The sequence below is a fragment of the Saccoglossus kowalevskii genome, chromosome 4, assembly GCF_978046115.1.
Source record: "Saccoglossus kowalevskii chromosome 4, keSacKowa6.1, whole genome shotgun sequence".
Classification (NCBI taxonomy): domain Eukaryota; kingdom Metazoa; phylum Hemichordata; class Enteropneusta; family Harrimaniidae; genus Saccoglossus; species Saccoglossus kowalevskii.
The window spans coordinates 12,841,179-12,869,166 of record NC_140644.1 but is presented as its reverse complement, the minus strand read 5'-3'; the positions used below and the strand labels follow the sequence as shown (position 1 = coordinate 12,869,166).

Genomic DNA, 27,988 nt, shown 5'->3' with positions numbered 1-27,988 from the left:
TGTATATGTTTTGTTACAAAGTTACAAATTGTATTATAATTCACAGGTCAACGCTGGCATAAGATCACAAGACAATGCTAGTTAAAAAAAAGGATTTATTGATTATGATCAGACACTTAGTCGCGCAAGGACGGTTTTTGACTGGGCTTGTAACAAAATACTCACAATATAATTTACGAATTTTGAACAATTAATTAGCATGATGATATAAATGAGTAAAATCATCTTACATTTAAATAATATATTTACTTACTAGACTATTACTGTAAATAATTGAGATTGAATTGAAACCCCAAACGCTCCCTCGTAATCAAGTTTATCATTATAAACAATTTACAAATTTGCCAGTTGAGCGGAGTTGTATCAATTCTACTGATATTCCATCTTGGTACAATTGTCATTATTCATAGTTTCGGATGTCACTTGGGCAACACCGAGAGCGATAAGAGGGATAGTGTGTGTATGTGTAAACGCCAACAATTGCGATTCCGGCGAGTACATCATCATGAAGTCACCAATGGTATATTTGGCAGTTCGGTTTCTACTGTATTGTACGAAGCCGTCGAGCCAGGTGAGCCTCGTTCCTGTAACAAGAATAACACCTTTTTAATAATCACAAGAACAACTCTATAGTTTATACATGTATAGAGGAGGGAGTTCCCAAGATACCCCAGACATATTCTCAGTCTGGTAAACCAAGGACACTAGAAAAGGTACCATAAGGAGAGGTGAAAAATGCACAGTAGCTTCAAATTATAGTTTGTTTGGACAGTTTTTTTCATCCGCGGAGATGTTAGGATATTTCTGTTTATTAAATTTGTGTGAACTTTACGCACCCTTGTCATGCGCACTGACCCCGAGCTGACAACGTCATTTCGCGTGTCTTTCACTTCTTCCGGTTCAATTTCCTCCACTGTCACTATTTGTGGCAACGATGTTTTTGTAACTCTCGTTGACATGGAATAAGCGCCTGTCTTGCTTGGTTCCTGTAATATATGCATGGCAGGTTGTACAAATAAACATAAACTCTGAATTATTAAGTTGATCGTCCCTTTAAAGACACAATATGGATGAGAACATTTTAATATTGTTTGATAATGTATATTGCCGGCTATAGAAGACTATGGTTTATCATGACCTGAACATGCTCTCATTGTAGCACATATCTGAATATTCATACAATAAAACGATGAAATTCTCTAATACGCATGTGCAATGGTTGTTTTAGGTACGTACAATAACAATCACTGCACATGCGCATTAATGGTTTTGATTTTTCATCTAACGAATGTTGTTGCGTGTCATGCAAAGGCAATATTATTCTTCAATTTATGATAAATCATCGTATGATTTGATCTATAGACTGGAGTATCGAACAACAATATTAACAATATATGTCGTCGTCCATGTTGCATCTTTAATATACAATGTACTTCAAAAAAAACCCCAGATATGCCACAAAACTCGTCAGCAATGGCATGAATAATCGAGGCTACAATTAAATGACAAAATCATATTGAAATTTGAAAGCAGGTTTGAGCTTTGACCACTTCAGTCACAGTAATGTGTCTTGTTTAAACACCGGAATGAACACCACTAATTGCATTTTAGATATCTGAAAATGGACCATATTCATTCAAACATCGTCACTATACTAGTAGTTATAATAACAAATCGTACCGTGGTTGACAAACCAACCGTCAACGATCCTCTTTCAGCCGCCCTTTTGTCAAGTTTACGCCGTAATACAGCTCGCACCTGTGGGAATGATAACAGATACAATATATTTTTGATGATGCAAATACAGAGTAAAGTGGATTATGACTTTTAATAACGATTCGTAGTGTTTACAGCAATTAAAGTCAGATAAATATAACTACAGTTCCTCAAGGTGTTGAAAGACTGTGATATAACGCACAATATAAATCATCCACTTTAGCCGTTGACCTGTATGAGTAAGTGATATATTGACAGATATCTGGGAAATAGAAACTGCGTCTTACCTCAGAATTGAACACGAAATGAAAAAGAACCACAAACAAACCCTGAAAAAAATAATAAAGATCAATACATTTCTGACGAAATTCGTCACGACCAACTGATTGGATCATGTGTAATATACAACCAGGTTATTGGCACATGCTTGATATACGACCATCTGATTGGTCCATGCCTACATATGTATATACCATATACTTTGCGCCACTTACCTGAAGGGAATTGAGAATAGCGAACAAATAGAGGAATACTAGAGTGTTGTTGTCCACGGCGAATAGTCCCAGTAACCAGGTAGAACCCAGTAATGGTAACAACATTAAAGCACTTTTTACGCCAGCCCTGAGAAAGAACCAGATGACGAGATGTTAGATTAACAATGAGAAGCGACCGAGTTGGCACAAATAACAGACGTGCAATTGAAATCTATTAATCTTTGTTTGAAATGTACATAACTATAAAAGTCTAATATATAAACGTATGTGCATACTTTGCATGGCCATAGTCTTTACTCTGCGTCATCTTGGCTGCAGTGATTACCACCTTAACAACCATTCCAAGGACAATAATATTCGCCTAGAAAACAAATAAGCACCTTGTCACACAACTTAAGCCTGGCTCGTTTAATTACAAGAATTATGCCCGACCTTGTGATTCGAACCAAACTTAGGCAATTATGAACTACATACCAATATAATAGTTATTGCGATCGCAGCAAATGCCCAAATAAGGCCATTCTCGGCTGACAACCAGCACCTGCAATGAAAAAAAAAAACGATTTTAGCGCGTATACTGATACTCAGGTTGTTCTTTGGTATCCAAACATCCCAGCCGTATGAGAAGGTAATTATTGGTTGGTGAATATAAACACAATGCAAGTCGAGCTACTAGTCTGGATTTTGCGTCAAAATATGCAGTAAACATCATTTAGTTCCGGGTCAGATGCACGACACTTCCTGCCTTGACCAAAAATAACCAATGTGTAATTCATGTGGTATTGACTGTCTGTGTAATGCTCGTCTACAAAATCCAGAGGAAAAATATTTACATACTTATTGTGCATGCGTTAAATTAGTGAAAACGTGCATAAATACTGCTAGACAGACAATTATTCAATGTTTTAGGCGGAAAGTATTGATTGACTGAATATCAGTTGTATGCTGGTTGGCAGCAATATACGAAAATAGTGAGGTAATTGTCGTAAAATAGTGATAGAATTCTCGTAAAAGTGAGGCATTTGTCGTAAAAGTTAAAATGCAAAATTCTCTGAGCAGAAGTGACGTGTTATTACAGAGTCATGCATTTTACCCTCAAGTTCACTGTCCATCAGGGTTGGACAATCGGGCGCGATAACTGGGAAGTTGAAGCACTACAGTCGCTGCGACGCAACGCGTGTGAACTATATGTCCGTTTACACGAATTCGAACGCGCCGCGCGACGACAGTGACGCTATAATGTGAAAAGCCAACAGGTGATTGGTTCTTACCATCCGACGTAGGGCTCAGCAAAACATACATTCTCCTGGTTCCCCCTGGGTTGAAAAATAATTAAATTCAAATAATAATTTGTCATGTAGTGAAAGTTTTTGAGTATGTGAAGAAAAGATTGTCGGCTTAAGAATGAGCAGTAATTATATTTTTATAATATATTTTATCGACATATTAACGTGTATTTATTCAATTGCACGTTACCTCCCATCACTCCCGTAATCGTTCCACCGGACCGCTAGACATATTCCAACTAGAATTGCTGGCAAACCTGTGAACAAAAACACTTTATTATATGTAATAGTACATTTATAAATGAGGCTTGTAGACCCTCGTCAAATTTCCGTGTTAGTAGCACACCCATTCAATCTACGTTAATTATCCTTACTTGTCACTGACTCGGAAAAATTAAATATATGAAACGGGCCGTTGTATAATTACTTTACACTTTTCATGCAGAGATTTGTACACGCACAGCAACGAAATAGTATCAAAAGCAAGTGAAAGTGAAGAAAACTTAAATATTTAACACAACACATATAGATTTTGTTTTAGAAATTCACGAGACAAGAAGAACATAACAGAATTGACATTGAGTTTTGCTTGCCCAGTGCTAAGTGCAGTGAAATATTGATATTTTTTGTGATGGTGGAATGTGTTCCATATTTAAGATAGAACTTTGTTTGTTGCACAGACAGACCAACACGTACAGAAACCAGTGAGGTTTAATGAATGATTGGAACGTATAGAAGGAGTCAAAGTCGGTAATCGATGTACATCGCAACCAGATAAAAACTCGCATTCATTCTTGCAACTGGGAGAGGACACACTGGTTTGTGGGGGAATAATTGTTCATAAATACAAATTTGGCGCATGCGTGGCGCGACAAACGCCGTTCTTTAAAAACGGATTCGAAACATGTTGGAAGCGAGAAATACGCATGTAATCTATCATATACCTCGGAGATAACGTGAAAAATAACTGAATCGGGTAAAACTCTACTACTAGGAAAAATAATCGCGTCAGTAAAACATTCAGTACAATTATAAATTGCACCGATCACTTAAGACTATCATATTTCACTCACCGTAGCATGCAGCGTAGTAATATTTCATCCATGTCTTTTCACTCCCATACACAGTGACAATCTGGCGATAAAGATGTACGCCCTCTACCAACATCCACAGGAATAACGAAGTACAAAAATAATGAAGTAGTATGGCGACAAGCTTACACGTGACCTGCAAGTACGTACATTTCAAAATGTATATGAATAAATATATGAATAAATAAATGAATAAATCTCCGCGTTGTTTTAGGGAGCCACCCAAAACTTCCATTGCACGGTTACTTTTTCAGTAACTGTGACTGAAGTAATCATCTATTCTATTGACCACTAACGATTTGAACCTGTATGATCTTTATACAGATAAAGGAACTGTGATTATATCAATTATACTTGGTTGTAGACTGCTGCGGTCACACGCAACAGAAATTCTGGGGTAGTGAGAAACACCCCTCCAAAAGATGATACATGTATATTTTAAAACAGGTCTCCATAAGACGAGGTCCCAGTCTATTGACGCTGCGCTAGTGCGACTCAGCCTCGGGCGCCCGGCGAACCGCTTGTGTTCCTATGTATAATTACAGTATTACAACTAGGAACGGCAACTATATGCCAAAAGAACAGAGACTGGAAATCGAGTCTAGGTCCCCACAAGTTGAGCATTTGTCTCTTTAATTAGATTCCAATATTCCAGTAATAGTAACTGTTGCACTCAGAAAAAAAACGTAATTAACATATAGAATAATATCCAAAACCGATCAAAGAAGTTTACGAAATGTCAAAGGCGTGGCATGATTTAACAAATAATAAGTATACAGATTACTAGGCCACAGTTCCTCACCAGATGAATACTTGCAGCATCCGAGCACAGCACCAATATCTGAACGATAAAGATGGCTGCCATTAAATTCTTGTGAATTGTCATTCGTTCAGACGACAGAGAAGATCTAGATAAAGAAATAAAGCATGATTTGTGTTTCATTTAATCGATAATGACCAAAGACACATGTATTTCAAACAAAACTTTACCAGAAATGATTTATCAACTAAGCGACAGATAGGTAGTAACCACTGTACTTTAATTTGTGGGAAAGCTGGGAGTACTTTCGATATCTACAGTGGACACACCTCGACCCGGATACTCTAAACACAATTAACCAATTCTGCATATACACGTTATAATTCAGATATTTGGAATCATGGCAGTACTGGAATAATGTCGATAGTGCATAAGCAGCATTAGGAATTGAAATCCCATCATTGCGTTGCGTCGTGTTCGACGTGGATCTCATACGACATATACAAGGCGTGGAAATACAAATTCATACTCCCCCGGAACCGTATTTTTTTCTGCTTCATTCCAAACATAATGTAGCAGAATACACAACAATTGTTCTCGTGAACTATGATTTGAATATTCATGACGCCATGGAAGAAAATGACCAATCAGCGCTTGTTTTACTTTTAAAACGAGGACACGGAACATCTGCTTCGCGCTGATTGGCGCATTTGCAAGCTACTGTGGACGACATTGTAAGCGTATTTTACAGCAGCTTTCTTTTGATAACCATCATGCGCCGCATAGAGGCTCAAATATTACGAAGATGAACGCGCCACGAACGGTTTAAGAATGGTTCTTACCCTAAATATATGTACAAGGTGAATGTTATAATAATTGAGACAATAGACACACTGGAACCAATATATACGATCAGATCAAGAATCTTCTGATGAACGAATGGAATCTGAATAATTGTAATATATGGATGTTAGTTAATTTGTTACCATGACAGCACATCAAATAGCACGATGCAATATTTTCATTAATACCAGTAGCTCAAAGCATTCTATATATTACTATCTACAATTATTTATAGTATATATGCAATATTAATCTATCCATGTTTTAGCCCCACTAAACTAACCAAAACACCCGTATCGCACGACACAATACGCAATACATCTTTTGACTACAATCACCGCATTTACTAAACAATTATTCATAATAAATAATATTCGAGTACTTAGGTAAGATAAATACAGTGCTGCCTGTAGCACTGTGCCCCCGCCAAAACCAAACTGAACAGAAAACGTCGGGACGAGCGATGAAAATAACACCGCCTTGTCTGTAGATCTCAGCATTCCCGTTGCTTTGCTCATCCGTATTTCTATTTTTCGTGACTAAGCCTGAATTAACACATGTTCGTCACGCTTAAACAACATCGAATTTCAAGACGTTCCGCAACGACTGGTGTTACTTATCTTTCAAGAACTCGAAAAGAAACCCACCTCTATCGGCACAACAGTCATGAGTACAGCAAAGTTAGTGGTATGAGTACAGTGACACTCGACGATCTCATTAGTACTGTTAGTTAATGTACAGCCCTCACTTCTCCATATAGCATTTTCTCGCACGTATTTGTTTTCATCCCTTAATATATTAGTAAGATATCAATACAGCAATTAATCTTCGTATTAGCGATAAAACTTTCAAAGTGTGGGTGTTAAATAATCGTTGGCAAGGTGAAGTCAGGTCGGATTAGGTTGGATTGGTGGAAATGGAAAGGTGAGCTGAAGTCGGGTAGAATGGGATTTGTATGGGTTAAATTAACAAGGCCCCTGTGAGGCGAGATCGGATGGAATGGGGTTTGACTGGGTTGAACGAGTAAGATGAGGTGGATCGAATTACCGGAGTTTTGTGTGGGTTGAAATGGCAAAATGATGCAAGGTCCGTAGGATGCCCGGGGTTTGTGTAGGTTTGAATGAACAAGTTGACGCGAGGTTGATGGGATGGGGTTGGTGTGGGCTGAAAGAGGAAATGTGAGATGAAAACGCGTAGGATGGAATTTGTGAGGGTTGGATTACAAAGATGAAGCAGGACCGAAGAGGGTGGGATTTGGTTGGAACGAATTATGAAAACATTCTCAATGTGCACGCTAGTGGGTATTTGCCACAGAAAAGACCCACTTATGTAACAAAGCTGATCGATCGTAGATTTATTAGCGCATTTACGGCTGATTTCGTTGAACAATTATTCGAGGTTATTTGAGACTGACTAATAATATTAAATCCCATTGGGTTCACTGTATCATGTTGCAGACAATGAAACAAATAACGGCTGAGGTACATTCGGATAGCCATGCATTGAGAGAATAGAGATTGTTTCAAGGAAAACTACTAACGGGTGATTCGTTAACAAAACCGAAGTATAATTTTCCACCTGGGCATACACATCGAATAATTTCTACTACCGGTAGTAAACATTCCTGAATGACATTATTACAAAATACTAGTAATGAATACTATATGCGCTTACGACATGAAATCCAGGAATCCACAGGCCTCTTCAAGTGTATTGCATTCACCAAACTCAGATCCGTTCTACAGAAAATGGTAAAAAAAAATATATGAGAGATGTGTCTTCCATCTTTCTTCTATGTGGATACATGGTCGATATTTGACACCTGTCCAAAATCCCACATGGTTTCCCAATTAACAAAAGACATGATCCATTTTCACGAAAAAAAGTATTTGAGACCGTCGTCCTCACTATTTGCTTTAGAAAGGACTTCAGAATCTTGGTCTCATTATGGGATGGCCTTATATTGTGACATGTACTACTGACTCACATATAATTATAGTGAATTTTTTTATATTTTAAACTCTCTCACTTAATATAATATCTTTGGGGCATGTAGGGTGATCGAGTAACATCTTGTGGCGAGAACCAGTGGATAAGGGTACTATAGCGTGACGTCATCGTATCCTTATTTGGATGTTATGTTATTTGCCCTTATCTAACTGAGAATTGAATAATTGGATGGGTACTTACTGTTGACTGTAGTTGGAATGTTACTGGTATACTGACAGCGTGGCCATTCAGCGAGACGCTTAGTGAGATGATGTCACTGGTAACGAAGGTTTTACCACGATCTGTCTCTGCATATGGAACGGAACCTCCCAATATCTCCGGTACACTCTTGTACAGAACACCGGCTATCACCAAGGTGTCGTTGTCTTTATAATTGAAAACAAATATATGTATGTAAATGTATGTGACGATGTTTTGAATGGAATAACTTTACATACCAATTCCTCACATGGGGATTATGAACAAATTAACTGTCAATACGTTAAATCAGGGCCCAAACAAGAGCTTAGTATCATGTTTTTTTTTCCAATTTCTAAATTGTAAAATTTAGAAATTGAGATATGTATGCGTTTTTTGGGCACTCATAATGTTTAGATACCTGCCTTAGTTCTTACTTGAGTGATAATGGCTGAACATGCGTACATCATCGCTGACGTCAGAGCAACTAATCAACAAACTTACCTCCGTTTCCGTAATTATCGAGAAGGCTTTCTAAGTCTGTTCCATCCACGCTCACGCGATTGCTACTGCGCACTACTTTGGTGTCATTCTCTCTTCTCACGCCATCAAAACTCCAACCATTTTCCAACGTTTCGCGGGACAAGGAAATGACTGTTAACTCTACAAAGACAATTTATCAATCAATGATAATCTCATCTTCCAATTTCCGCGATAGAGTGAAAGAACATGAGCTGCCGTCATCTTCCAGTCACACTCTCCGCGACAGAGTGAAAGAAAATGTTTTGCATTCATCTTTTAATCTCAATCTCGTGACTTAGTGCGAAAAAATGTGTCGCAATCACGACAATCTCACCTTTCCTCATAACCACAAATCCAGCTCAGTGAAAAAAAAAATGTTTTGTATCCTCTCCCAATCACAAACTCACAAACGCGATAGAGTGAAAGATGACAAGTTGTAGTCCATTCACGACAATTGTATTCCCCAATCACAAATCCCGTTACAGAGTAAATAAATGCCATGTCGACAATCCCATTCCCCAACCACAGACCCGCAACAGAACAACACATTCTCAGGGGCGGAGCTACGTCACAGAATGTTCTGTGCACAACTGAACCATGTATTTCTATGGGCCCCGTGCAAGCTGCTGTGGAACACCGGTCGAAAAGTAGGTGAAAACAGATGAAGTCGAGAAACATCTGTGACAGAATCAACTATGAGACAATCCCGAGCAACCAAATTTATACATGTTGCACATGTAGGGGTAATCTTGTTACACTGTTCAGGGGAGCTCCCCAACTATCCCAAAGAACAGTGTTATAAGAGTTTTCAGCCTCTGTTTTCACAGTGATGGTTGCCAGGCGGTCCGGATGTCCGCCCCCAAAATAACAAGTAACAAATTAATAAAAACAATCGCAGCTGAAAGGTTAAAAGCCCACTCACAATTTGGGCAAATATGTTCCCACTATTTTCCCAGGCTAAAATTGATACCACAATTCTCAAAGTTGGGATTTGATAAATACAAACGAACAGTGTATGAACGCACCTATGTTTTCTGTTTCTATTTGAATAGTAGTACCGACAGGTAGTACAGTGGCAACTCTTTCCGTAAACTCGTCGATTGCTTCGATTATTCTATGAGAATCGCGAACGTCTTGCTTTCCTAGATCTGCTCCCTAATAGATAACAGTAGAATATACCCAAGTCACAAACGGCCGCCGAAATCTTGTTGAGAGAGAGGAAGCTTCGAGATTTAACACTACGATAAAGAATTTCCGTTTTCGACATTGTGAAATGCTTTCGTTCTTATGCAGAAAAAATAAGTATTTTATCAAGTAAAATCATATTTATTAAATTTATTGTTCATACATAAGTTGTTGAACACACTAAATAATCATTCAGGAAATAAAATGCAAAATAGAGAATATACCTTTTTTTGTAATATTCGTGTGTAATCGGTAACTATGAAACTTATCATTAGTGTTTATATAGAACACATTTCGTTATAAATTCTTATTATATTTAATATAATAACTGTCTTGTTAAAATCAGTCGTTTACAGCCCCAGCCCTCCCAAAAAACGAAAGAATTTCACATGTTGAAAGCGAAAAGTTTTTATAGTAGTGTTATCTGTTTTTTTCCCCTTCAAATAGTTCTCTCGCCAGTGCGTCCACTGTTTCAAATATGTTATTGGAACAGTAGACATGATGATGGAAATAACAAGTCTCGTGCACGTGGCGCTCACGCTCCCAACGAGATCCCGGTGTTCATTAGCATGAAGTATATTAACTTGAAGTACTCACACATAAAGGAGAAAAATCGTCCTTATTATACAATTATTCAACATATGCAGAGAACGTTGAGATAGTTATTTCAGTTCAACGTGAACACATACTAACGAATACTAGTAATCAGCGGCGTGTTTTTGCTTATGTTGTTTCTGAATCTCAAATTTGTGAATCTTTCAAGCGTTGTACAATCATTAAACCCACCCAAACAAGCATGCAAATAATAACACGGCAAACAACCATCGGCCAGTCGACCATATATAGCAAGAGCCATCGATAAATGATTGTCTTTTACTCTTACCTTATTTTGAATCACTTCAAGCATTTCACCAGCCACATTAAGAACCGCCTAATAAGTTATGAAAGCGAGATTTCAATAATTATAAACAACTTGGCACCAATACCGAGTATAACATCATTAATTGTGCGTTTTACTTTAATGAATCATTCAGGCAAGTGAACCACTTTCAATTTAATGTGAAACATTTAACGAACAAACTGTAGCATTGTATTTTCTGTAGTTGGTTTCGAAAAAGAAAACTGTGAAATAAATTTATCTAATCATTGTTTCGATTGTGATATTCATTGCATGATTACATGGGATTATCTCAACATGGGATTATCTCAACATGGGATTATCTCAACATGGGATTATCTCAACATGGGATTATCTCAACATGGGATTATCTCAACATGGGATTATCTCAACATGGGATTATGTTATTGAGCTAGTATGTAATAATCGGGCAGTACATTACAAAAATCCAAACTATATTACAAGACAAGTTTCCCAAACCAAAAAACGCGTTCAATTTAGTTTGTATATCCAGCGTTTGTAATGTTCGTTTTCCCGGATGTCTCTGTTTCTGGTCGACTATTTATTTTGATTTAACTGCGAGAACCTCGCGTGTACTTGTATACATAAGGAAGAGGGTCGGAGGAGTGGAGTAATGCTTTAATCGCGATATTAATATTAGTGAACTATATAGCTAAACAAGTAACGGACATTTCTAACATATAGGGATTGTAATCTGTTACACTGATACTAATAACGGTGAAAAAAAAATCATCGAACACAAAATTCCCGACACACACAATTTGTATACATTTTACACTATTTTTTATACTTTTATTGGCACAAATATTTGGTTGATATCTTTTTTAGAACAGTAATATTTCTGTATTACCAACATTAGTAATTCACAAGTACTATTATAATACGTGTTTTATAGAACATTGTTCTCAGTTTAAAGCATACATTTTGTATTATATAATTGTTTCGAGGTAAAAACGCCTCATCACCCCGCCCAATCCCTGGTCATGATGGTGAGTGGCATTTATCATTGACGATCGTTGACTGCATCACGTTCCACTCCCGACGACATATTTATGACCTGTTTCGTGTGTGTGCGGAATCATATACTGTACAGAGAAGCGAATATTTTTGTCTCACGAAGGTGTCTCCTCACCTGTGTCACTGCAACAATGTCTTCGCTGTCCGATGTCAGTATGATATCATCGAGTTGGTCGAGGAACAACGAAATGTTGGTTTCAGTCGGTTCTGAACTGGGAATCTAAAAAAAGCATCAATTAACATCTTTTTTTCAATAAAAAATTAAGTTGGTATAATTAGGGACACGCTGGTTTTTCAAAGTGAATATATATATTGAGTGAATATATCAGTTGACACAAACTTACCGGTGGAATTTCATCTGATATCAGGCACTCTGTACTGTTACTGGTAAAAGTGACAAGAGCGGACACGTCTGAAAGGAGACGATTGTGAATATTGTAAGGACACACACGATGCACAGAATCATTCAGAATCTTCTTCGAGATGGTTATTCGGATAAATTATTTGTTATCATTTAATCTGCTGTCTGTATGATTTGGGGTAAAATGATACATTGCAACGAAAAACTGTAAAGCGCAAATGAGCATGCGTCCCTGATACGGTAAATCAACGCGCATGCTCACTAGATTTTTCATAATTTCTTCGAACTAATACTTTTTGTCACATGCAAAAACAACGGTTTAATTTTATGACAAAATCTTACGAAAAATATGGTTTTCACCAAAATAAAATATCAATCATTATCCTCTTCGAGGTACTTTATTCATGACCTTTTGAGATAGTCAGACATCAATTGCATGACATTTTACAGAAGGCGAGTGTGTACTTCCATATAGCTATAGTTCCTTAACATGAATTAGCGTAGTTTGTACCGTATTTTGAGATTAATATTAATAAAAAGTCTCCCTCTTTGCCATAATACATTTTATTTTTACAGTGAACGCGATCCAGATGTCCGGGAAAGTTAATTTTCAATGAGTTTCTTTGGCTTCTCTGTTTCTCGTTTTACTTCATTTGTTTTATTTTTACTAAATTCGTTCACGTTGTACTTAGTAAATTTTAATTTATCGGCAGTGCACTGATAATAAGTCTAATATTAGGTCTATATCACTATGATTTTGAACTTACTGTATTTATACTTGTGTTATGTTCGGTTGACCATAATGTATGTATTGACGACGAGATTTCATGTAAATAAAATATTATACTTAAAGCGGGGGAGTCGTCACCTGCGCATGCGTCAGATGGTCATAGCGTGTCATTGTTTACAAACAAGCGTCTACCCACGAGCCTTTGCGTTTTTAGCGTGTGTTGTTATCGTCGCTTGGGACTCTCCCGCTTTAATAAGGGATAGGGTTTTCTTGAAATTTGTTAGGATGTGTTCTTTCGAATCTACTCCAATTCAATCATAATATCATTACTTTACACTCACTGTAACCACCAATTGTGTATGCGCCAAGCGCTTGTGTCGCTCCGTACCCGTGTTACCGATCCGATAGTTATTTTCTTTACCCTAAAACACCAGCCACATTCAGGTGTGGAATACTGTCTTCGCCATACAACCCAACGGTAAAAACCTCGTAATAATTACAAAATGATCTCCATTTACTAAAATATAATCATCATTTTCTCTAAAACTAGGCTGCTTCATCCCAAAGACTCAGCTTAACTTTGTGTATTTTGCCCTTGCTGACATTGTACTTACCGAGACCAAAACGACGACTATTAGCTCCGTCACAATGACTCGGTGACTCATTACAATATCCGTCTGCTGTAAAATCACCACAGCAAGTATTTCCTCCAAAGGAGTTACACCAACCAGGTTCTCCGTCCAATGCAGTTGTATCGACTGAAAAACCGGGCAACCAAATTCCAGGGCCACATCGATCAGACATTTTACTCAGTCGGCTTCCTGTAAAACACCATGTAACATGAAATTTAGTCAGCAATGTTTTCCAGGCTCTCGTACTCACCAGTTGAGAATAACTGCATGTCCCAAAGTGTCAAAAGAATATAGTGCTTACAAAAAAAAAGATTTTCCACTTTCAGAACAAAATGATGTTCATTTCCAACCCTATTTTGACAGAATGAGAATGAACTAGAAGATACTGTAAGAATTATTTGTTCTCTGCAAAGTGATTCAACATTAAAATGGGGATCACCAAATAAGGACATTTTTGCATTATGTGACATTGAAAGAAATTAAACAAAATGATGCTGAGTTCAAATATTGATTAAGTAATCGCGGAACGACATGGTTTTGAGAGACTTATTTCAATCTCCTCGATAGACCCACAGGTAGATGTCCGCGAGGTCTCGTTGAGAGCGAGACAGGTTTGTATCCCCCAAATAGTTTTCCATTCTGCCCGCCACTGCGTCCGATGTTCCAGATACCACGGTGAAATAGATCAGGGAAACGGTAAACGTGACGACGGGAGGGAATGTATTACTATTAGAAAGACAAAAACAAGTCACGAGGTTTACTCGCTCACAACGAGATTTCGGCGGCCATTTTTCCTGACTTTGAATATAAGCACAAATGCAACTATTAATAAATGATAATTATTCGATATTATAAAATCATGTTTTAATTCCATAATCATATTTTTTGATTGTTTATATGTATTATCATTATAAACATTTAATTGGTTATTTTCATAAAATTACGCGTATTACTCTTAATCGGAATATATTGAAATTTTTTACCTCTTGTTTCTTCTCTCATCCAGTACCATATAATCCCCGGTTGGGGCAAACGTTCTTGTATCCATGGCGACGGATCGAAATTTCTGTCTCCCCCCGTTACGTCATATGCCATTGCCAGAGTCCCCCACCAGGAATCAAACAGTAGATCGGATGTGGTAAGAATACCATTAACATTGTCTATCCATGGCACCCTGTCTTGTATAGACCCATAACCAACTGTCCAGTCTTGGTCGAACTGTTCGAGTAAAGTAGATGTTTGATCCGGAGCGCTGGATGTAAACGTGGTGCTATATGGTACCTCCCATATGCCGCCATACCGCCCTCGTGCAAACGACTCCAATCTGTACTGCTAGGCAAAAGTTAATCTTTATTGTTGAGATCACGTAAAGGTCAAAAAGTGGCCATGGTTTTAGTTTACTACTTCTAGCTTTAGTTTCTAATGCCTGTCAGAGAAAATATCCTGACAACTGAATTACTTTTTAAACATTGGCGTGTGGTAGAGAAAGAAGGCAATGCTAAAAGTACAATATGATCGAGAACATGTAATTTATAATATTAGTGTTTGATACCGTATGTTGATTAATACAGTGGGCTATGATTTATTATGAATTGAAAACACTTGTAGTACACATCTAGGTACTCGTTCGACGAAAAATACAATTCTCTGATACGTATATGCACTACTTGTTTTGTTAGAACAATAACAAACAACTGCACAAGCGTATTAGTGGTTTTGAATCTAACAATATTGTCAAAAAAATGCACCATTTTCCAATCCATAATAAATCGTAGTCCGATTTGGCCTACGGTATGAAGTATCAACAATATTAATAAATTATAACTAGGAGAAAGACAACAAAATACAGACCTGAACATTTGCGCCACCTGTTGATTCACTCTTTATTACATCCGCCAAATTCAGAATAGAATAATTCTCTTCCAGAGACGGCGCGTCGACATTTAATTCTAAAAAGTCATTGGTTGAAAACGCAGCGGGTGTAGCTGCTGTTACAAGTAACGTCCACCCTCCCCCATTACAGGACATATCACAATATACTTGTCTTTCCTGGCCGTCTGCCTCTATGGTGTACAAACCATCGTATAGAGTCACCGCAGGATCGTGGTAGGATGCAATATTCAACCAATCATTGCACGATGTCGGCATCACTGTACAAAAACACACAGCATACAGAGATATATCATTACCAAATGTATCAAATTTGGTTTACTTGATATAGAAATGATGTTTGTTTTAATATGTTCAACAAATGGCAAAAAAAGTGAGAGACGTTATCAACTTTCCGACAACTCTACAGTAAATGAGTAAACACATAAATCATTTTAAAGTATGTTTAAGCAATTTGCAAACACAATCAGATATATAGATATATAGTAAGTCCTTGCAAAGATAATTATTTTTTCAAGTCACTGAGCGCGTATACGGCTACAAACAGATATGCAATGACCAGTCGAATACTTGTTGGTAGATTGATGAAAAATAGAACATTAACAATGATTTGCCTTTTTTGAAATATTAAATCAGTTTCTTGTTTTGATTTTAAAGTGACGAAACAATTTTGCACAACTAAAACTGAATGTTCATTGCATTTTCCCATCACTCGAGACACAGTGGTATCGGTTGTGGGGCGTTGAATTGAATAAATGCAGGACGTAATATTATAAGCAATGTACAGTGTACATTTCACTGAGTAAATGCGGTAACCCTACTAAAGTACCAATTTGTCAGTAACATAGCGTTAACATTGGATTATGATTTATCATTGATATTATCTTGATGAAATATGCAAAATTGAATTACAGGTACGTACTATTTATCTAATTCACACGCGCATTTGCATTGTTGACTAAAAGCTTACGAAAATCATAATCCTGTATAACTGAATGTACTCAATATATTGGATCTATATTACAAATACGTAACTCACTTTGTGTCCACGAATTTACTCCCGCAAACATTTCTACCAGTATTATAACCTATAAACAAAAATGATAAAAATGATAATGAATCTTTGTAAATTATTCATTCACGTGCTTACTAATCGTGCACGATGTCGTAACGAAATTCTCATTGTGTCTGCCATTGAGTGTGAACACAATTTGCGATTCAAATGAATGATGCTATTGGCGCATGCGTTGTAAGTTTGAATAACAGCCGTGACGCTGCAGGACAAGTACAGAGTGTCATATTTCAGTCGATCGTCGAATGAGTGGTGTGCTGCAACACGATTATAAAATCCGTAGGCAAAACAGCTAAAAATTGCAATGATGAAAGGAAATGACAGAGCTAGTTATTACTATGAAGTATAATTTAATCAAATGTATATTTCTCTTGTTTAATATAGTCACCAGACATGAATAATTAAACAAAACAACAAAGCACGTGGGCTTTCTTGTATTGAATATATCATGACTGCAACTACACGTGACAATGTACGATCATACGGTTTATGACTTTAAGACTGACAAGACCTGAATGTCACAGTTCCCTTCATTTGATTACAAAATAGTCATAATGTTGAAGTAGTACATGGAACATCTGGATGGATATGTACTCTATGTGGGTAAAATTCATCATGAAGTGATTTCCCATAATCTTATATCTAATATTGTACTGCCATTGTCCAGAATCCCAGAGTAAACAAGTGCAACAAAACTGCTAGTATGTGTCATACATGTCTACGTGCTCAGGAAACTGCATTCGTACATCTGAGTGAATCTTGATGTACAAGTGGATGTCCTTGTAAGTTCAAGTCTTAACTGGACTTGGGATTGTTTCAATGTCACCAGTAACCAACAGAATCATTGTAAAAGTACCATTTCTTAGTAACATATTATGGTTTCTTATTTAAAATGTATTCACTGTACAAACATCTGTTAATAAACAGTTGTAAATACAAAGCCATGTTTTCAGAAAAAAGTAATAATTAAAAAAGCCAGTATAGATAAAGGTTGGTCTGCTCATAACCTTTAATGCAGAAGTAACAATACTTCTTAGTGTAGTGATATTACTAAGTTTCATTCAATATCATAAGGTTTAAGATAATGTAAACTATTTACTTTTCACTGCTAGAAATGGCATTTGTGTGCGAAAACATTTTACGAAAGTCACTGACACTCCATGTTGTAGAACCCCAGACAAAATTTAACAAAATTCTGCAATGTTCACAGACTTATATGTAATTGGCACACATTAGACTCGTGAAATGGAAGCAGTTTAAAGCACCACTGTTGTCTCTGTTGTTAGTTGAAAATAATTATAAGCACAAATAGGTTTGATCGAACACACATGGGAACATAAGACATGACATAGAAAATATTTAAAATTAATTCAAGGATATTTACAAACTGTAAATATGTAAATATAACACTAGGAATAAATTTTGGACAAGTGAAAGAACAAAACATTTCATATTAGTATAGCGGTATTGACAAAGGTTTAAACCCCAAACTGCAGATGTTTGTGAATATTTCCACATCACTTATAGATATATACCAATCTGAGTGGTTCTACAGATTATTAGTGTCTGTTGAACAATTACAGATGTTTTTGAGAAACAAGAGCAAAAATTGGCCTTTCATCATATCTCTGAACTTGGTTCAGTGGTAGATGGAAAGATCGTATAATTATTGATATGAAACTTCTCAACAAATTTAAATTTTATTAAGTCAGTTTTCTGTATGAACACAGAACAAATATCATTAACTTTTGAGTGAGACACATTTAGCATTAGTTGGTTTGCATGAACTAACTTTGCTAGGCAGAAAAAAATCCTGCATTCCAACTGGGCAACACAGGGACAGAAGTTGTAGTGGTTTGTTTGTAAGACATCAACACATTGAGATACAATTTGTTTATTGCTAAGAAGGGTGATGTTGATTCACATCAGCTCTCACGTAATAATGGTTTACTTAAAATGCACTGCCAATGGACAATCTGCATCTGGGGTAAATACACCGAACCAATGCACGAATTTCCAACCACAAACCGGATAGGGATGGAAGTATGAACACGACATTCTTATTATTGATTGGATGGAGGGATTTCTCGCACCACAGGCTGTGCTAGCCTTACTGGCTTGCAAAAGCTCTAAATTCTGTAATCTAAAAATGTGTTTGTATGCAAAACACCTTAAAGTGCACGGACATATGTCGGTGCAATTCATGTGATAACCAAGAGGAAGAAGATATGAACACTGAACAGATGGATGAACCATGTGACAATTCTGAAATGATAATGTAGACGTTGAAAGACAATAAGTTATAGCATTATTGCTACTGATATTATGCTTAAGATATTGGACAGATTGGTTTATTGTATTGGTGTTTAATCAATCGATTATCTATTTAACTGTACACACGTTTTATAATGGTAATACATGTGTGTAAACAGATACGAGATATTATATCTTTAATTATTCACATTGGCAACCAAAGTCATTAAAATATACAATCATTTGATGATGGAAAAACCTTGTAAAGTTGCTTTTTATGTACAAACCCTCAACTTCAGAGTCTATGCAACTGATAATATTAATGATAGAGGACAATAATTGTAATAATATACAACAAACATGCCCCGAACATATACGCCTGATTTTTAAACAATTCAAAATCACTGGATACAATACGATAGCTAATTACGTATACTCGCTACTTATGTAAATCATTTGCATACGTTAGCATAGCAGCATTTACATACGTGGCCTATACCAGAACTGAAGGAAGTTAAATGCCCTTTCTAACACACATATGGGATAATTCAGGTATGTATGTAATAATATATTATATCAAAAATACATTTGACCCTTGACCTCATTAACCGGTGTGCTACAAAATTGACGCTGTTAACAGGAGTTTCTGAAATTTACACATCAATACCTTTCTAATGATACCACCGAACATTTTCCCCCTTTTGTTGGTGCCACCTCAAGAAGTTCAACAACCTCACTTGAACCCGCTTAGCAGACCAATTAGATAGATGTCATATATTTGTTTGGCGGGAGAATTTGTCAATTTTAGACTCGTTGACTCGTCACGTTCAAAGTCGTATTGATAGAGGCAAACGTACTACAACATATCACAACACGACATACCAGTGCATTTTCTTTGAAATTGATATAGCATGACGTCATAAACAATGTGTCATAAATCGTCCTTTCTAAATATCATCCATCCACGCAGGAAGTGAGAACAACTGGTTAAAACGTGACACGTCAAACACTCGGGGATGATGACATTGTCAGTTAATTGGCGCCGTGACATCTCACTCACAGCTACCGCAATTACTTGCACAATTGCGGTGCAATAAAGAGATAACTCTATACGCAGTTTATAGTACGTTTTTTATGAAGCTGTGTGATGGGAAAAATAGTATGCCAGATATCCTCATAAAGATACTCATAAAAAACGAAAATAGAGGTCGTCTCCTTTTCAGTTATCAATCATAATTGCCCGCAGTCGTTCTAACCCATTAGACGCCCCATGCATGCCAATGGGAACAATTCATAGCGGATATGCTAATATTATTGAAAAAACCGCCACAGTGATCGCGCAGCGTAATGTTCGATACGAGCGTCATGCGACGTATACGACGCGTTAAAAACATCTTGTTTATTTACACGTATGGACGTAACGTATCATTCATAGTGTCAAAGAGGGCGCTTAACATTGCAATATTAGTAAAAAAACAACTAAAAACGCTCAAGTCAAAAGATTACGTATACGGCAGAATTAGCCAGCGTACATAAGACACCAAATAGTGAATTGGTAGCGATCTTGAAGACACGACTAACAGTCAAAACAAAGATTGCTTTACGAACATCGCCACGGGCTTCACATTGATTCATTACGTCGAACGCGCGGACAAATAAGAGAACGTAAACACGTCGGTAGACTGCTGATTTAAGGCAATTCTGTAATTTGAACCTGCTTTAATAGGAATTACATTAGTTTAGTAATGTTATGGATATTGGCAAGCATAAAACAGGGGTTCATTTTATATCCGTTTGGAATTGCAACCACTCTACACTTAATGACTAGAATGCCTGTAGCGGTTTTTGCAAATAATTGAAGAAGGCAGTCACTGTACGTGTCTCAAACCATAGTACTCCACGAGATGGTTTTAATATGGTAACCTCAACTGTTTGTTTGAAGTTTTAATTGCTACTAGTATTTTGTTATTCTCTGCACTGGTCTTATCCACGTAACTCCCCCAGCTCTTATCTATCTAATCCCGCGAAGGTGGGCAGAAACGCAAATATGTAGTGCGCCGGTGACATTTGTTTTGTTATTATGATATAGTGACGTAAATATGACTACGTACGAACTTGTTACATCGTGTGCATAATATTAAGGATGTGACCCAGTACATTTTGTTTGTCCATGTTGCATGTCTAGCTGCGTTAGGTGAGAAGGTGTCAATTTCAAATTAACACAACTTATAAACCTGTATATTTGACCAAGTATTTTACAAATGCCACATTCACGACCGTAAAACCATTTATTTTTACTAGCTATTAATTTCACTATTTTGATTACATTGTGATTACATTCACTGGATCTAAACTTTGAGAATTTGTCAGTGAAACAATGAGTTTTTTTTACATATTCAATGGCATATTCGAGTGAATTTAATTAAACGGATTTTACTCGGCAAGTATAGCGGAACTTTAAAAACACCCAGTGAACAATTAATGCAATTATTCGCATTCGCACCGTATTTTTGCAGTATTATCCACACGCTTGTGCCATTTCTGGAGTTCCGCGTTCCTAACACTATCATAACCGCCACACCGCCACAAGTATAGCTAACTTATGTTTCAGTAAAATTTACTGACTCGAGAGAATCTGTATATTTCTATACGGGCTTAGCGTGGTTCTACAGCTTTCTGTGATTAATATCTAACTCAACTAGTGTCATGGGACGCAAGTAAAATGATTTCCCGTCCAGCATGTTGTTGTATTACAAATGTATATGTATATTTCAACTAGCACCGATTGTCTCAACACATTGGCAATAAATATTTATATATTATAATGCAACACACAGGGAAGGAAGGCACTCACGTGGCCGGTCACGTGGCATCAATTAAACCGCTTTAAAAGCAATTTTGCTCACAGAGTGGCTATCAAAATTTTATAGATATATTGTGATATATACATTAAGAAAAGAAATCACATGAGTTATTCGATGCCGAGAAAGCCATTAATTCTATATAGTATAGTCACTATAAAATCAAGTCCCAGAAATCAGAAAAACAATAGATCCCTTAAATTTCATAACCTAGGTCTAAATATCACGATTGGTAAGCGTGAGCAACAAGTTTTCGGTCAATTACATGGGAAAAAAAACATTTCCAGAAGCGGAAATATGTTTGAAAACGCTGTAGCAGACTAAATCGTTCACCCTTTCCATTGGGAATTATAATACACGTTGTGTGCGAATATTCAATTTGTGTTGATGATCGCTTCACAGCTAAGCGATACAACGCAAGCCGTCCATTAGTCTAGAATTGAAAAAGCAAATGAAATATTCATTACTCATCGGGCGGTAAGTATCCTCTCGTACTTACTTGGCGCTTCGACGCTGCGTCACTCGTAAATTTAACATAACACACACTTGAAAACGCGTACTTAAGAATACTTAACCTGAATTGAAATAGACATAAAAACATGCATGATAGTTTTCATAACAAGCCCAAGAACATAATGTGCTACCTGGAAGGGATAAATGACAATAACGCCTACCTCAAGGACGTAAGATCTTGTTATAGAAAGTATTTGCATGGAAGTTTATTGATTAAGAGGTGAAACAATTATTACTCTAAAGAACCAAATGCGACGTAATACACATAAACTAATTAATGGAGAAGATTAGGAACAATCAATTGATATCGACGTGAAATACAGTGGTATTCTACTCTAAAATCGATGTTTCAATTTACGTGTAACCAGAAAATAGAGCTCGTTCATCAATGTATCAGACTGCGACTGAAAGTTTCAGGAAGATCGGAAAATGAAACAGAACTACTCGTGAATTATAACAAGACATTAATATTTATTGTATTTTAAAACGCAATTCAGTAAAATCCTAACAAATAATTGTGTTTTATGGTGTTTTCAATAAATCAGGTATATCTGATATAAAACAGTCGAACGCAATTAACGACCAACAGATGCAATTTGGGTGTGTACGTAAAGCGATTTGATTAGCTTACAAATACGGCATTGGTGAATAGTTATCTTTTACCATTATCATTAATAACACAATTTGTGAAGCAATTTTCGGGTGATTCATAAATGTACATTAACAAACTGCTCGTGTTTATAGTGTAACCATGGCGACTGTCGTGCTCATCAAGCTCTATGCGACAGACGCTGAATTGAGCTAAACAGTGTATAAACGATTTCCCGTGTCTCGCCAAAAAGGAAGACAATTACATTAATTGTTGTATTAAATATAATTTTCTCCGTGTGATCAACATTTCAAAACGCGCTTGACTTCACAATCATTGGGAAAATGTCGTCTCTGAAAGATAAAATTATGATTAACAACGTTCAAATCAAACACACAACACCTGGCAATTACGGCAAGGTGATGTGGACGCGTGTAACAAGATTGCCCGTTGACAAAATGGAAACAATCTTATAAGGTTTCATCGAGGAATAATTATTACTTGCGTTATGTTTAAGACGACTCATTAAATGTACTGCGTCGTATTTGATACGGCCCCATTCAACTTCCCATTTTGAAATGTGAACTTCGGTACACATTTCAACTGATTTTATGGTAATGCCTTTAAAATATGAACAAGTTCAGGCACCCATTCTTTTTTCTCAGTTTATTAGATGGTACTTCTCGCTCAACCAACAAAATATCAAACATTTGTAGTTTCTTTCAAAAAAATTCCAAATTTTTACTACACGCATTCATCCTTAATTAATCTACACCTCGTATTTCCGAGGAAAAAAACGTTATTACATATCGACGTCGTAATATTTTTCAACGCGGTTAAGTGTAAGTAGTGTCAGGTTTCCAAGTCGCGTAGAAAGTAACTCCCCGAGAGAATTGTCGTAATCCGCAATAACCCGTGCGTTTCGTTCCAACGACAGTACCATATACGTTATCGGCACAAGTGTTACGAGTTATATAATCAATAAAATGAAGTGGAAATAACTAAACGAATAACAAATAATTAAAGCAATTGCTCAGCGTAGCTCATATACATCAATTGTGTTTCCTATATAAACTACATCAGTGAATATGTTAAGGGAATTTGACAACAACCTCAGCGTTGAACAAAATACCCCCAAAAAAGAAATATTGTTAATCCTCTGTAATACGATAATCGCCCTAATCCCCAGAACCATGAACAAAAATTTGACACTAATCCTTCGGTTTACGCGACTGAATTTGACACCACGAGCACATCGCGTCAATGTATAACATAATAATATTCAGTGGCGGGGGTACGGGCGGGGGTCGTGAATAGATTGTTCTGTTCATAAAATCGTATATTGTGAATTTGTGTTAATTTAAAAATGGTTATCGAATAGTAATGATATACACTGTATACATAACATTATTTGATAATATTGAATAACGTGAATGAGATCAAAATATGACAAATCCCTCGCCGACTGATTAAACATATCTGCATTCACACAATGTCTTTTAAAAGCGTCGTGTGCTTTAAACGTACAAAACATGAGATAACTTGTGTGGCCGAATTTCTTGAGGAGTATTGACGCTGTTTGTAGTTTCCAAAAAGTTATTCGAGCGCACGTCGTGCTTACACGTCGATCTTTTGGAAGGCGAAGCGGGCATGTGTTATGGTTCTGTAAACTATTGGAATTGCGATATTCACAAATAGTAATGTGACTAAAAATGCAGTTTCTGACAACTTGACATTATCATTATCTTGATTAAAAAAACGGAAAACTTTTCATAATTGAACGGGTCATGCTTTACTTATTTTCTATGGAGTCAGCGTAAAAAAAACATATTAATCTATTTCCCGTGTATGATGTTTTATTAATAGCACTATTCACAAGGTATCAGCAATTAGCAAAAAAAAATCAGCAATCAACAAAAAAAAAATTCTTGGAACTGTATTGATCAACTATTTTGCTAATAACGTTGCAACGGCTTTTACATGCAATAATACTTATTACGACAAGACCAAGGCGCTGTGTTTCCAAGCTACAATACACGACAAATAAACCCAAATACTTAATTAATCTAGGAAGTACAATATTCGTGTCTATAAGTCGGGAAACACCAAAAGATGAATATGCTCGGTGCACCGGAACCAGAACTCCTCGGGCCAAATATATTTATTGCTTTCCGATTTTTAATATCTCTTCGAAGTCTAATGTTTTTTAAGTTCAGCATGGTTCTAATAATTGGAGAGAGATGCCTACAGGCAGCAAGGGCGCTTATTTTAAATAAATAACAAATCGTTGACGAATCTAGCGAGGAGTGTACGAGTGTACGTTACCATAACCTCGCAGTCATACGTAGTGTCGGATATTTGTAGCTTAGTCGAAATGCGGAAAGAAGCATCCCAAAACCAGTATGGTGTTTTACAAGCCGATGGCTGATGACATGCGAGGTATTTTCAAATTAAACACTTAACAACGTCAACGCAGTCTAATTTGCATCTATGATTTCTTCATCCGCCTTAATGTATTTGTATATTAGTTCAATACACTACTGATTGCTAGAAGAATCTACAACATGATCATCTAGATCTATAGTTACGTTGAGAGTCAAAATGAAAAGTGTTATTGTTTACACCAGAAAAGTAACAATGCTGTCACTTCAATTAAACGCGACCTACTACATTAATAAACATTTTTAATTAATCGAAAAGAATTGCAACATTTCGTGACTGTATATTATTTTCTAAATGAGTTTCGGTCAATGCGTGTGTGTTTGTAAAATGTATGTATAAAGTACGCGAAAAAAAAAGAATTAACGCGAAAACTTGAACCCATTAACCACATACTTGTAAAATGCACACTTTGCCTAATGAGTGAAAATTTTTTCATGAAATGTTGTTTCAAAGGAAATCAATAGATCGATACATACCTGACAAATATAAAAATATCTATTATGTCAAATACAATATTTTGAAAGGAACTTTTTTATTGGGTAGTATAATGACGCCAGAGATCACGAATGTACACGTTCTTTCGGGTTCTACTCAGCACGAGAAAACACAATTAATTGGAGATAAACTGTCAATCTCGATTTTATTTTTATTTTCTTTATTTTTTATTCATATCCCCCCAAAAATAGTGCACTTCTGTTCACAATTCTCTCTGAAAGATGGTGCGATGGCAGGGTGTTTATCAGTATAGACAGAGATCTGTGTTGAAACTTCTGTTTGACGTAACTCCTATATGTATGACAATATATCTCATATTGGAACAGACACATGTTATGTATAGTAATAACTTCTGAAGTCGCATACCAACGGGTGCATCTGATCAGTAAAAGTTTCGGAACATTTAAAAGCTCTAGATATTCTTAAACATTTTCAAGAAATATGGTTCAATCGAAAGAATGAAAAGGATTAAATAGGGGGTAAACCGATGACTTTGACATTTCCCTGAAACGTTTTCCACCATTCCGATGTTTTTTTTTAAATTCAAAATTTAAAAACAAGTTTGGTTACTCAAATCCTGCCACATTTGAGTAAATTCATGTGTTGAATAGTAATCGGGAATGGAACTCATTATGCCCACAAATAAGATTGAAAATAACAATCTTTTGTTACTTGGCGTAAATCATGTCATGAACAGTCCCCATATTTACAGGTCGACATTTACGTTACACTCACTGTGTATTCGATGATTCATTCTTATTTGATATGTATTGATCAGCTATGAAAAAAATCGAACGTATAAAATTCAATAAGTATTGCGTTACTTGCATATTATATCATTATTGCTGTATAGTGACATTCAATCAATATTGTAGTTTTATCAGTGGTTTAAGGGTAGGCAAAACAATGAGTTATCGTGTTTCCTGGTCATGAGTATCGTTGCTTGCAATCAGGTTTAATATTACAAATATTTTTAAAAGTTTGTTTTATTGGTGATCATTCAGTACAGTAATATAACCATTTCAATGATATGTACATGTAGACCTCCTCGAAATCTTTTCCATTTGACAGTTCATTTATTAAAGAAATCGCGGAAATGACAATCGGAATATATGTTTTTCGAGCCTAACTAAAACCATAAACCCGTGTCAAAACTGAATATATGTACAAGCGGCTCAATAAAAAAAAAACACTGAATGTCAAAGACAAGGAATGCCATGCATTCAAGAGACTGTGTGTTGTACAATGTCACGGAGTCAAGGTATATCATGTATGTACGTGCTAACTGGGTCACAATTAAAACACCCGACATTACGCTTAATTGCACAAACAACACTTTGTGGGATTAATGTAAAAATAAATTTCACAAACCTATTCTATCATGTTTCAGCTTGTGTTGATTCTACATTACCTGTTAGTTTAGCAAAATTTGTATATGATATTCAGTTTTTAAAACTCAGGGGTTTTTATATTTGATTTTTAATTTCACAATTCCTGTCAATGGCGTCACAAAAACAAAAATATTAGAAAAGATATTTCATAGAATTTATTGAAATAAAACAAAAACAGAATGTTTTACTGTTTACCCGATTTTATTATTTTTAGAAGGTGGTAACTACAATTTTGTTATATGCTATTCGCTGGGGAGGCGGAATGTCATATTAATATTGCACCAGGTACTGCACTAGAATGCGTACAACATGCGTGTTGTAAAATTATATAACGCTTAGCCTAACATAAACGAGGTAATTTTAACTAATTATCGGTTTATTGTGCCATCAATAAACATGATGATCCTAAAAGCGATCGACAACTTATCTAGATGATAAAACATGAGTTTATTCTAAATACATTGACTCGCATGATTTGAGCGTACTAGTATTTTATGATCTAAGAATTCATGTATTACATGAGGTTGGAACATCTTGATGTTCCCGGCGTCTCTGACGGTTGTCCACCTTGGTCACAATAGTGACAACACGAAGAATACAAACAAATACAGCTACCGATTGTTATAGTATATAGGAACGCAAGTTGTGCAAGTTTGTGTGCGTGCAGTCTATATACTTCCACACTCACCGTAATCCATACACGTACTGTACCACGAGTTATCATCATAGTAGATGTCAT

The 27,988-nt window shown here is 36.3% G+C and overlaps 1 pseudogene across 1 annotated transcript; it reads right to left on the bottom strand.

The window, feature by feature from the left end:
• Positions 1–77: 77 nt before the first annotated feature.
• Positions 78–27,988, bottom strand: LOC144350848 (uncharacterized; annotated as a pseudogene). The gene is made up of 25 exons (XR_014929115.1): positions 27,938–27,988; positions 16,673–16,721; positions 15,595–15,893; positions 14,727–15,072; positions 13,726–13,932; positions 12,365–12,432; positions 12,136–12,240; positions 10,968–11,015; positions 9,925–10,054; positions 8,882–9,040; positions 8,381–8,565; positions 7,865–7,929; positions 6,838–6,979; positions 6,190–6,293; positions 5,390–5,495; positions 4,570–4,723; positions 3,680–3,753; positions 3,482–3,516; positions 2,685–2,751; positions 2,486–2,571; positions 2,211–2,337; positions 2,004–2,045; positions 1,681–1,758; positions 837–986; positions 78–584 (listed from the first exon to the last, which is right to left on the bottom strand). The product of XR_014929115.1 is annotated as an uncharacterized LOC144350848 (transcript).